Source organism: Strigops habroptila, chromosome Z (genome assembly GCF_004027225.2).
Source record: "Strigops habroptila isolate Jane chromosome Z, bStrHab1.2.pri, whole genome shotgun sequence".
In the NCBI taxonomy this organism is placed as follows: domain Eukaryota; kingdom Metazoa; phylum Chordata; class Aves; order Psittaciformes; family Psittacidae; genus Strigops; species Strigops habroptila.
In genome coordinates this window covers 7041555-7054424 of record NC_044302.2, presented here as the reverse complement: position 1 = coordinate 7054424, position 12870 = coordinate 7041555, and the positions used below count along the sequence as shown (strand labels likewise).

The following is a 12870-nucleotide window of genomic DNA, read 5'->3' as shown; positions in this document are numbered from 1 at the left end:
GAATTAAAGCCAAAATAGTAACTTTTATTTATTACATATTTTTGTGGTTTTATGTCAAACAGCACAAGAATGAACATTATAGACTAGTAAGTGATTCAGTTTTGATCAGCTGACAATGAAGTGGTAGCAAGCCTCTTTGTGTAAAGTGTGAGGAAAAGTTCATTTCAAACAGCTTGACGTTGGAAAAAGAATAATCTAGAAGAGATTGTATTTGCAGTTTATTGACCTCCATTGAACATTCATTTGGCTGTTGTTGGATACTAACCTTATCTGATACCAAATATCCTCAGATGGAACTGACTACTAAGTCACAAAATCCTCATATTTCCATCAGCTGATTGGTAACCACAAATATTTGTAGTTTGTGTTATCTGAGCAATAATGAAAATCCAGCATGGAAAAACTCAGACATGAAAATCAATGTTGAAACCACCTTAAAACCCTTAAGATGATAAAAGACAGAGTCAAGCCTGGGACACTGTCCTTAAAGCACCCCATTTTTACTAGCTCGATGCAAGGATCTTCCAAGAACAGCAACTGTCTTAGCAGAGAACAGCACATGGCAAGATCTGCTCGTACAGCACCACAGCCAACTCTTAATCTCTTACCAGCCATATTATAGCCACTCTCCACTCGGGCTTCCTCCAGTCTAACTCTCATGGTCTCAGCCAACCCCCAGGCAAGCTCATCCCTGTGTCCCCTGACCACAGGGTAAATGTCCTCCTCACCCCAGTGCTTAAACTGAGCAGTGTGAATCATAGAATCATAGAATAGTTATGGTTGGAAAGAACCTCACAATCATCTAGTTCCAACCCCCCTGCCATGGACAGGGGCACCTCACACTAGACCATGCCACCCAAGGCTCTATCCAGCCTGGCCTTGACCACTGCCAGGGACGGAGCATTTACCACTTCTTTGGGCAACCTGTTCCAGTGCCTCACCACCCTCACAGTAAAGAACTTCTTCCTTACATCTAACCTGAACTTCCCCTGTTCAAGTTTGGACCCATTACCCTTTGCCCTATCATTACAGTCCCTAATGTAGAGTCCCTCTCCAGCATCTTTGTAGGCCCCCTTCAGATATTTGAAGGCTGAATACTGGTTTTACCATCAAAACATTCAGCGAGTATCAGGCTGAGACCACACTACCTGGACCCTCTGCACTGAATAACGGGGTTACCTGAAACTGAAGCTTAGAGATTTGTGAAATATGTTAGAGCAGATGATTTTTGTCCTAACTGATAACACGGAGTGAACTGCATCACTATTAATCTGATGACCTGAATACTGGTTTTACAGTGATGTCACTGAATGTTGCAGCCAGTGACCCAGATGCCAACCACACACCTAACTTCTGAAGCAAGGTCTTTGGGAAAAAACATCATACACTCTTTTTAGAGCGCTGGGTGAGTTTTGGGGAAAGAAAACAGGGAAATCCACAGTCTAGCCAGAGAGCATGCTAGGACCAATGGCTAGCTATTTTTATCAAAAACTACAATCAAGAAGAAAACAGTGAATTAAGATGCTTGCTGCCATTTATTGAGGTAAGGGAGATTAAAAATCAACCAGTTCGAAAACCTCACCATTCCTTCCCACCCAATGCTCGCTTCCAAAAATTTGTAAGAGCAAAAATGGACCTTACAAGGATCAGGAATAGCAATGAAAATGACAGCCAGTATATGACTAATAATACATTTGCCATATCAGACAGTGTCCAAATAAGGCACAAGATTGAACTGGGCCAACCTGAGAGTCTCAGGTGCCTTCACACAGGTACTGTCACTGTTGACCTGATGGTTCATGCTGATATTCCAACCAAAACTTCCATCTATTGTCTCCATCCTGCTTAATTCAATGGCTTAACAGTTTCAGGATCTATGGGCTTAATCTAAGGAGAATCTAATCTAAAGATTCCCCAGGGCTGATAAATGAAATTGTAAAGGAATCATAATGAAAACTGTAAACCTGTCAGTAGGTCAGGATTCCACAGAAAAGGTCTCTGATATGGAAAAAGCATTTGCTGTGTTTCTTGCACCAATTCTACATCATTTGAGTTAGCATGTGGGAGTCCCCATCACAGCGAGTCCGTGACTCCTGCCAGCATTTTTCAGTACTGCATTACCTACCTTGTAAGGCAAAAACACACAGAAAAACCCAGCAGCTTCTTTGCATGGGAGCTTTCTGCCATGACTTTGGGTGAGCCATATGCTATTTTTCCTCTGTCAAACGATAGACAATGATGCTTCCTCGCCCTGATAAGCGCTTTGAGATCTATAAACAAAGGACTCTAGATATTGAAATCCTGGGTACGCTCAACTTGGCACATTCCCTGAGCTTTTGGCAAGAAAGGTGCTAAAAACGTATGGATAAATAAATGTGATGTAGGGGTGTCAATATTTTGACTATTTCCTGATCATTTGTTATTCTACCAGGGGAATTGAGTGTAAGCTAGGGTTTTCTTTCTGCTTTCACTATTTTTCCTTCTTTTTGACATCTATGGTATATTAGGGCCACTTGATACAGACTAAAAGTTGGTATCTGGGCCCACAGAGTGACGGTGACAGTACATTTTACTCCACCGTTTTTTAAGGTCTGCTTCTGTTTTTGTGTTTATTTATGTGAGCCACTAAATTATCTAATTAGTGGCATATATAGCTGAAACATGAGCTGCTGTGAATATTTACTGCACACTTGTTCAGGCATTTATCTAAATAGGTGGCATGCCAGGCCTATGTAATAAGGAATAATGATTCTTTAGAAGAGTTACAGGAAATTATGGAAGAGGGAAAAAAAGAGAGAAGTTTTGCACAGTGGGTTGTAGCTTCCAACAACATATATCAATTCTTCCAGAGATAGAGCAATTGCATAGTAATGACAAAAATTTTATTGTAACAAATAAATCAATACTTGCCCTACTGCAGTCTCAGATGTTACTTTTATGGATCTTCCCATGTCCATTATATAAAACTGCTCCTGACAGAGTGCATTAAATGACAACTGCTGGGGGGGTGAAGAATACAGTACCATGTCTTTGCGCACTGTGGGCTACTTGCTATTAATCACTATCTCATTGCATGGAGATCCATTTATATCACTGCAACAACAGTGCTGAGTGGCTTACAGTGATGGACTACGCTGCACAGGGAATGTTTGGTTTTGCAGCTGAGCTGTCACCACATGCCCAGTAAAATGAAAATTCAAGATATCCCCAATTAGAAGTGATTTGGGGGGGTGATGGGTGGGGAGAAAGACTAGTAAAAACACACTGTAAGGCTAAGGTAAGTTCCAATGTTCTATAATCTCAGTCCTCATATGAAAATGGTAGGAAAATTTTTCTCAGGGCCTTATACAATGCAGACAATCTCCCCCACACCACAAATGCTACACCAGCCCCTTTTTGTACCAAGCTTTTTAGTGTAATCGCAAAGCAATTTTTCATGGTATATTAAGTGAACGTAGCAGTATATTTATGGATATCTGGTAGCTCCAACAAGCCAGAGACACTAGACAAAAAATTGTTATATATAAAATTGTGCCATAGTGATCCAACCTAGCAGCCTTTGACTGGTACTCCTCCATCTTTTAAGTAGTAAAATAAAAAAATTAACTGCCAAATGCATAGCTCTGGCAATTAAGAAAGAAACAAGAAGCCCATTAGAGAGGCTTTATCCATCCTCTTGGACCAATATCTAGTAAAAAGAGGATACCTATCCCTTACATCTATTCCTTTTAGTCTTTTGCCCTGCAGCGTATGTGCCAGCACGGACTAGTGCCAATGAGTAACAGGAAGTGTCTTTGAAGTCAAGGGAATACCGCGCGTGGGCAGAGTAATGCCACTGTGACTATCTGAAGAATTACAGCTGTCAAACACGTTACCTTATTTCACGTCACTTGTTAGCAAACAAACATCTAAAGTTTCCCAACAGAAAAGTTGTGGTCATCTTTGTCCTTTAAAAAAAAAAAAAACCAACAAACAAACATAAGTCTACAAATGTTCATAAGAGGAGAATAATTTCTGAATAATCCTGTCTTCAAGAGGTACTTTCAAGGTCTAACTGCATCATCTCATTACTTTATCCCTCTCCTTCCCCTCTTCCTCATCTTTTACTTGTTAGACAGTGTTACATCAAACCTATCAGGGAGGCATGTCACCATCTTTTTTACCCGCATGACAACTTGGGCATTATAATAGGAAACTATAGTGATATTACACACCATACCTTTTTTGGGACTGCTTCTCAGAAATCCAAGTAAAAGCAGCCTTAACAAGAGTCCTTCCTTGCCCACACTCCTCCTCAAACATTGGAAGTCACTTTTTATCTATAGCTGAAAATGAGGTCTGAAATGCTACCAGTAGGAAAAACATGAAGAAACAGGCATCTTCTGGAGTTCTCTCAATTCCCAGGTTTCTTCACTCGAAGGTGAAATGCCTTTTTGTGTTGGTGGTGGTGGGGGGGGGATTTTTGGTACTGTAATGTACTTTTCTTATGCGTTAGATCCAAACATTTGCTGAGCACATTAAAAAGAATGTTGTTGAGCATCTTCCAACCCAATACCCTCCTTCCAGGTTCCCATTTCTCAGCCTAAGGTGTCACCTAACATTCTGCTCATTCTATATAGCCATTTTATTTCTGGTCTATTATTCACATCCTGTGAAGGGAAAAAAAATTAACACCACACTTCTGCACTGTACTTCAGCACTTCATATGGATACAGAAGTTTCCTCCTGGACTAGGATTAATTTATTCACCAGTATGCTAATTTCATTTGCCTATGGCTATTAGTGAATAACCTGAAGCCTTTTTGGCATCGTTGTTAGGAGTGCTTGCAATGAAAAATGACCAAGTGGGTATATCTACATGGATTATTTTTAACCCTGCATTTTAATTCATTAACCAAATGAGGTCTTAAAACCATTTGCCTATTTCTTACCCTTCTGATAGATTATCATGCATTTCACTCATCCATCTGATAAAGGCAAAAAAGACTCTCTTCCATGGAGTTACAGGCAGGATTCTCTCCACTCTTCTCATTACTCAGCTAAACTTAATTTTGTTCCTTTCTGTTAGTACAGTCATTTGCAAGTGAATAACTTCACTCTGAAGAGTCTGGATCAGATGTGGAATAATTGCGCCACGGTAGAACAAGTGGAGCTGCACATCTCAAACTTGCTATCTCCTCAGTTATCTTGGCAGAAAGGTCATTTTCTCACCACCCTTTTGGAGCACACACCTACAGAGCAGTTGAAAAACGCTAAGGGGTGGGTCCATGAGTCCAAGGGAACACTTTCCACCACCACGAGCACTTTTGAAGAGACACCCCTTTACTTGGGCCCAAGTTTCCTCTCCTCATCCCCATGGACATTAGCATTTGATGGCTGCAGGGTAAGCAATGGTAGAGGAGGAATTCAGCTGCAGACTAATCTCTTACTATTACTGATGGGCTAACCAGATCAATCCATGCTGGTGCTGGCCTGGGAGAGGTGACAGGGACATGCAGCCAGGCACAAAGGAGAACAGCAGGAGGGAAGGAAAGGCATCCCACTGGGCAGCTGTGTTGTCTAAAAAGCACAGTGAAGCAGCAAAGAGGCAAAGAAGGGCTTTTCTAGAAGTCCTCTGTGAGGAGGGTGAAGTTCACCTGCTCTTGGCTTGTTTCTAACTTTACCTCTAAGACACAGTTGTCTTTTCAGCCGTTTGTTTTGGGGCTTTTTCTGTTTCATTTTGAATTTTCCTTGCAGGCATTTGGCTCTATTAAGGCTTTTAAAAAGTCTTTGCCTACAAAAAGTCTTTACCTACAAAAACCACATTACCTTAGAGTGAAGAGAGAATGGAAAGTCACTAAGCAGGGAAGCCCAAAGAGGGTCATAGCTCCAGGGAGAGCTGCAGCCCACCCTCATATGATTTTGGGACAAAGGTCCAGACAGATTTTGTGACAAATTCCCCACCTCCTCCACTTTCAGCTCCAGCAGACTTCATTGTTTTCATTAATTTGCCAGTGCCTGTCCACCGCAAATCTAGTACTTTAGAGATTTCTCCTTATTCACTTTTCCTTTAAAATTCAAGTAAATCACCTTTCTGATCATCCAGTCCAAACTTTTTACTATAAAGTAGCTCCTTCAGAACATCCTCACTATTTATTGACACCAAGACTGAAAAAGTCTTGGTCACCTCCTATTGAATCGGTAAATATTTGGTCATTCCCTCCAGAAATAGCACTTGATTTTCAGCTCAGATGCAGGAAGTCTCCCAGCACTAGAACAACATATTCACCTTTTCATTTTGGGATGGTGCTTGTGACAAGAGGAACTATACAGGATTCCATATCTCAAAGTCACACGTTATTTACTGTTCTGTTTGGTGACTATCTGAGCTTTTCTGGTCCCTGCCTGCCTGAACTCCTGAATCTTACCTATAGTTCTGGCCTTTACAGAATCACTTTTGAAAAAGTGAATTTGGAAACCGTCAATTCCTCTCCTGTTATACCATCTGGTCCCAGCCGATTTTAAGCTATGAAAAAGAGACAGCTTTTTTACTCAGTAATTCTAAGTATTTTTAGCTTGCATTTGTTGCTGTTCTACAGCTGGGATCATAATGTTTTGAAGTAAATCAGATCAGAATTATACAGTGCAGAAAGCAGCAGCAGATATTCAGCACACCTATATTAGGTTAATGTATTCTTTTTATGGATTTATTTTTCTCAGTTCAAGACACGCAGAAAAGAATAGAGAAAATAATGAAATCCTTCAAACAAGTGATTTTCTGTATATCAGGGATGTATTTACCTGCCCTACTTAGATGGGCAAAACAACTTTAGCTAAATGTTACCAGATATGAATATTTTCATCCTTTATTTCCATAAACATTAGCTGCATATGGCCCCTTGAGTAAACAATGTGCATTGGCTCCTAAGCTCTACTGGGAAAAAAGGCAGCATTAAAGATGGATCTCTGCTCTCAGTTCCACTGCAATCACACTACAGCCAACAGACTAAAAGAAACAAAAACGTTTATTGATTACTTTTCCCATAACTTTGTACAAAAGTATTGAAGACCAGCAGAGTGTACTAATGACTTAGCTTTTCATTTAGTTATGAGGATAGAAGCAAGAGGAAAAGGAATCTATTTCTTTAAAGAGAATTTGGGCTATTAAAGAACTACACAAACCTTATTTCTTTCAAATTAGAAACTGTTTCAAGCAGAATACACATAAATCCTTCCAAATAAAGACTGAAATATAATTCTGTTCTGTCTCTATGGAGTAATAACACAAGGCAATGTTGTGTCTCCATAGCTAACTGTCTTTTAAGAGAGCTGTTAACAGAGATGCTTAAAGTAGCAACCCTTCCAGCATAAGCATCTACTTTCCACCACCTCTTGCAGCTCTCCTTTGCTCCTCCCTGTTGATCCATGGAAGTTACTCCATCCTTTCTCTCAGCAGCTTTCATACAGATAAAATACACGGATGGGAGGTGATCTATCAGCAAAACTGCAATTACAGTTTAAGGTAACCGTGTATTGCAAACAGTCTTACGGTATGGGTAGAAACCTTCACAGGCCACCCAGTGTCTGAGAGTATCTTGCCTCTTTTCAGCTTTAATTGGTCTATACTCAGCATAAATGAATTTTCCATTTGAAAAACAACTCAAGTAAAATCATCACAGGTGGTCACTTCACTCTATTGCACAGACATTCAAACACAAAGCCATGTCCCAGGTGCATATTTGCACTACCTAATTTAACTGTTTAACCTAAGGGTCTGGTTACAGCTCTGCTTGCCTAGGTAGAGAACCTCTGGCATAGAAAATAGTCAACCGTAACATACACATATGTATTAGATACCCAAAACTAACCTCCTTGAACTGTCAATCCTTCAGAAATGTTCCAATATTTTAACCTTTACTTTAACATATTAGCAACACTGATTGCAGAGCAATCAGTGATACTTCAGCCTGTCAACTAGACACAGTTCAAGTAATACTATTTCTTGATTCACAGATTTCTTTGCTGACAGTCCACAATCAAGCAGGGAGTGGACACAAAATGGCATAACATTTGCTTATATTTTTGCAGTCCGTTAGCATTATTCAGGTAAGGTTGTTCCTGGTCCCACGGTCCATTAGTGAACTAAGAGCACAGTGAAAAAACAGCAATCTGATCACCAGCCTTTCCTGGTGGAAACGTACTGAAGGTTTCTGCACTGCCACAGTTGCTCTCTACCTGCAGCTCTTTACCAAGAAACTTTGTGTCATAAACAGTTTGGTCCCTAATAAGACCATCTTTACCGTTCCCAAATCCCCACACCAATGCTGTGCACTATGAACATCTATTCCTCCTTTGACATTTCAGGTTTAGGTTAGGAAAGAAACATATTTTACAATTGCATTCTGTTCAAGTTCACTGAAATTAAGCATTCATTGGCTACTCCAGTGTTTAAGGCATTACTCATGTCAACAGCATTTTGCTTGCTTTTCCATCCTTTTCCCAGAGGAACATTAAACCAGATTTATCTTTATTTTCTGATCTTTATTCTCCATTGTCACTTTATATGGAAAAGCTTCTGCTTTGTTTCCCCTACTTCCAGATAGGGATTTTTTTATCTTGAAATCCAGCTTTCCTTGGGTGATGTTTTGTCTTCTGTTAAATCGTTATTCTTCTGGTTTGTATTACAAACTGTCTCCATGCTTTTCAATTTAAAGGCAGCCTTCAGCAAGAGAATTAGCCATGGGCATGGTGATGCTGAAACCCTAGCATATGCCTAAAAATCAGGCCTATTTCAATCATGGTTGACCACCAGTGGCTTTACTAATGATGGCTGTTTGTTAACTTGGTTCTGGTATTCTCACTCTCAATTCCACGATTAGATAGGACTGCAGACATGGCTGCACCACAATATTCAGTTAGCCTGGGAAATCTAAGAAACAAAAAGCATGTTTCGTCATCTAGAGGCTATACAGTGATAAAACTGAGAAGTGTAAAGGTGAGGGACACCTGGGGTATGGCTAATTCCAGCTTCAAGAAAAATAATTACAGACATTTTAAATAACTTATTTGATCAATAAATACTGGTGTATTTAGCAAGCTTTCCTAATAGCTTATGCAGCCTTTACATATATATGTATATATATACCTTGCCCTGTTGCCAAAGCAAGTTTGTCCTCTGGGTACCAGAAAAGCACAGTCCACAGAATCTTACTATAGACTAGAGCTATGCTACTCCCCTAAACCTATCAGAAAGTGCAGAGTATTACTTTTATTAGCAGTGAGTTAAATTAATGTGGATACTTGAGTACTGTAAGCAGAGATGTTATTACAGGGAGGAGGGGATGACATATGAACAAGTATAATCCCAACTCTTAGAAGAATCAGAGTAAAAATGGACTTTTTATATTATCCATAGCAATTCCTCTTAAGAATAAATAAGCTAAAATGTATCATCTGTCTTTTTATTTTATTAGGAATTGGTCATCACTGTCCTATCTGCTCCATCGCTCAATTCCAGAACATCTGAATGTAATATTAAATTAACCTAGTGTGGGATACTTATTCCTATTTCTCTTTAAACAGCAGTATATTTTAGTTTTGGCTTGATCCAATGTAAGTTTTATGGAACAAGTATATTACTGAATACAGTTTTTAGGTTTCCTATAAATTTTCTATAAATTGAGCATGTGAATGTTCTCTACAACAAGCTACTCTCCTGATATTAGGAACCTCATGGCAAAGCTGACTAAATGTCTGCTTAGCAGCACAGCATGTCATAAAGCCATATGCCTCTCCCACTTGGGTCACAGAGCCAAAACTGACCTTTTTACCTTGATGCACAATTATTTTCTGAGCAGCAACTGGAAGAGGCTCACCACAGCACAAGGAGGCCAGAACCCCACCATGGTAGCTGAGTCAACTACTATCACCGTGTCAATGAAATGTTGCCATGTGGCTGGGAAATAAACAGGACAAATTAAACATGGATTTCACCATCTGAAGTTCATCTGACAACTGTATGAGGTCATCAGCTCAATTGAAGTTGTAATACTAATGAAATGACTACTCAGTACACTAGGAAAAATGAGAATCAACCTTTAGGAATCAACTTTTGGTCTTTGGTTTAAGAAGCACAAGTTCACCATGAGGTAACAGCCATTATCAATCAAACTTAATAGCAGTAGCTATTAACAGCAAAAGATTCTTCAGGTCAGAGAAATGGGTCATTTTCAGTTACAGAGATCACTTGAATTTATTTCCACCAGGATTAATTTCAAAAATTCAAAGATTTTTTTAAATTCTATACCAGTATAGCAAACATCTTTTAACCCAAATGACTCTGGTTTAGTATAGGTATAAATAAAAGCTTTCAGCCAGGTTTAGTCCTCAAATTTAACTATGCTAATCTAAACAGAACATGTGCCAACATCTGGGAAGGACTCTATCATCTGTAGTGTCACATTCTGCTCAGGGATATGCATCTTCCCAATCTTATTTACTTCATTAGGAACTGACTGGCCTTAATCTGAGACAGAAGACAAACCTGGTGTAAGATTTTCCCCCCTATCCAGCCAGTGTCCTTTCTAGCACTGTTGAAATAAGTAGGTCATGTGTGCATTTATATAAGATCAGATATAATTAACAAGACAAATTATTTGTGTTTACAAGAAAGGATTTGCTAAATAAATATGGAAGAGTTTCTGATTTACACCTAAGAGCAAATACATTGGAAAGAGTTTAGAATGTCCTTAAAAGAGAATGACTCTGAGAAGTCTGAATTCTGTGACCGATCACAAGACAACATTAACGGTCAGGCAGATTTAAAAGCAGCCCTAGGATCTAGTTGGTATGATTTTATATGCACAGCTTCTTGCAAAAGAGCAAAACACAGTTACCACCTCCTTCCCCTTCACTCAAAAATTCATCCCAACTAGTGTTAAGAAAGATAAAGGAAAAGCAGGACAAATATTTAAAGAAATGTTAATACTTATGGTCTTGGACTCATAACTGAGTGAGACCATACATTTATGGTGACTTGCCAGGAATTGCAAAATTACACAGAACAGTAAATAGCTTTGCAGAATCTGAAACAACAGTAAAACCATTTTCCTGTGCTTCCTGGACACTGGTTTCAGCCAACAGTATGCCACACACAAGCACTCCTGCTGTTCACATGCTATCAACAAAATAAATGGACAGTGATCGGATAGTGCCTTCTACACAGCTGGACTATGCCAGGACAGCGCTGACCATAACATTTCATAACAGACAACTAAGAAAAAAGGAGAGGGAAGAAATGGAAAATCATGTGCAACTGAACAAAATCTGGGTGGTTTTACTTGACAAACTCAAAAACCAGATAAACAAAAAATGCAGAAGGGAGACAAACAACTTTGGAGGAAGAAAAATGACAGCCCAATGTAAGCTGTGGGCATCCAAGGCATCTCAAGAGGCACTAGTCCATGGTTGGCTCTGAAAACTCAGGTTGGACTACTTGACCCTTGGTGGTTTTACTCCTCAGATTTATCTTTTCAGTTTGCACTGTGTAAAGCACTTTTGAAAACATATGGTAAATGGAGACGTTCTTGAACACATCCAATATAATAAATGTTTTATGTTGCATAATAAATAACCAGATTCAATTAAGCTCAGCATAGGAGCCATATTTTGTGAGTATTGTTGGGAATTTTAACATCTAACATACTTTTAGAGTAAAAAAATTGCTAGAAGCTTTACGACAGAACATGAAGTTAGGAAGCCTGAAGCCTCCTTTCAGCCACAGGAAAAAAGAATCTGGACCTAATTGTTGTAGCAGCCCTAAGAATGGGATTTTGACCTCTCATTGGTGCAATCCAGGAATCACTGTTTTGAATCTTTACAGCTGTGGAAATTAGACACTAGACAACGATTGGTTTGTATTAGATTTTGGTACGGTGTAACATAGGTGGTTAAATCCTAGCTGCAGTAGTCCATTTGTTATATTAAAGTCTTTCAGCTTGCCAATATCTTGGAACAAAGTTGGGGGAACAAGCAATTGTACTTCTTTCTTCTCAGAAGGAAACAAAACTACAAAGGATCTAAGTAAAAAAGGATCCTTGAAACTCAGCACAGAATAGAAATCTTTACTTCTCAATATGGGCAGGCTTTCTTAAAATGCTACTTTTCTTCTCTACTGTCATAATAGTGTGTGTAGAGTATCCTTATTGCAGCTGTTTTGAAGGTCCAAAATTGATAGTCTCAAACTAGTGGTGGTGGGGTTTGGGGGTTCTTTTGATTGTTTTCTGTTGTTGGGGTTTTAGTTACTGGGAGTAAAAGTTCATGACAAGAGAAAGGAAGTTAAATGAACTTTCTTCTGTTTGGAATAATCCTACTAATTTGATCTGTGAAAAGGCAAGTAAGCATTTATCTCAAGGAGCATGTTAAATTGACACAAAGATGGGGAACATTGTCAGATAACTTCACTGTTGTGTTGGACTGGGGCTTAATTCACTGAGCATGTAGAGTCATTACAAATATGACTAGATCAAGCTCCTACATGCAGATTTATTAAGGAACTTTTGTATGATACACAGTCACTAACAAAAACCACCCAGCAAGGAAGAGGTAACCATCTGAGCTCTGAAGGGTCATTAAGAATACTGAATTAGGATGACTACAGCCTGAAAATATGGGAACACAACTATTTTTAAAGATACCCAAGCTTAAGTTAAGGACTGCAATAACAGACTCCATCCTATGCTTATCTTGTTCCAGAATAAATCTGTTTGAAAAGTGCTTTATGTTATAATGCATTTCCCTACTTTCCCCATTGAATTCTGCTTTGCTATGGCCTGATGGAAGCAACATCTGGAGTTAGTAACAGTACAAAGACGAACCTTGCCTATAAATAAA

General features: G+C 39.2%; 1 long non-coding RNA gene across 1 annotated transcript in view; it reads right to left on the bottom strand.

The window, feature by feature from the left end:
• Positions 1-3882: 3882 nt before the first annotated feature.
• LOC115601366 overlaps positions 3883-12870 on the bottom strand; it is a 111581-nt gene continuing 102593 nt past the window's right edge. The window contains exon 3 of the long non-coding RNA XR_003989319.1: positions 3883-3947. This is a non-coding gene — a long non-coding RNA (uncharacterized LOC115601366). The remainder of the gene's footprint in view (positions 3948-12870) is intronic.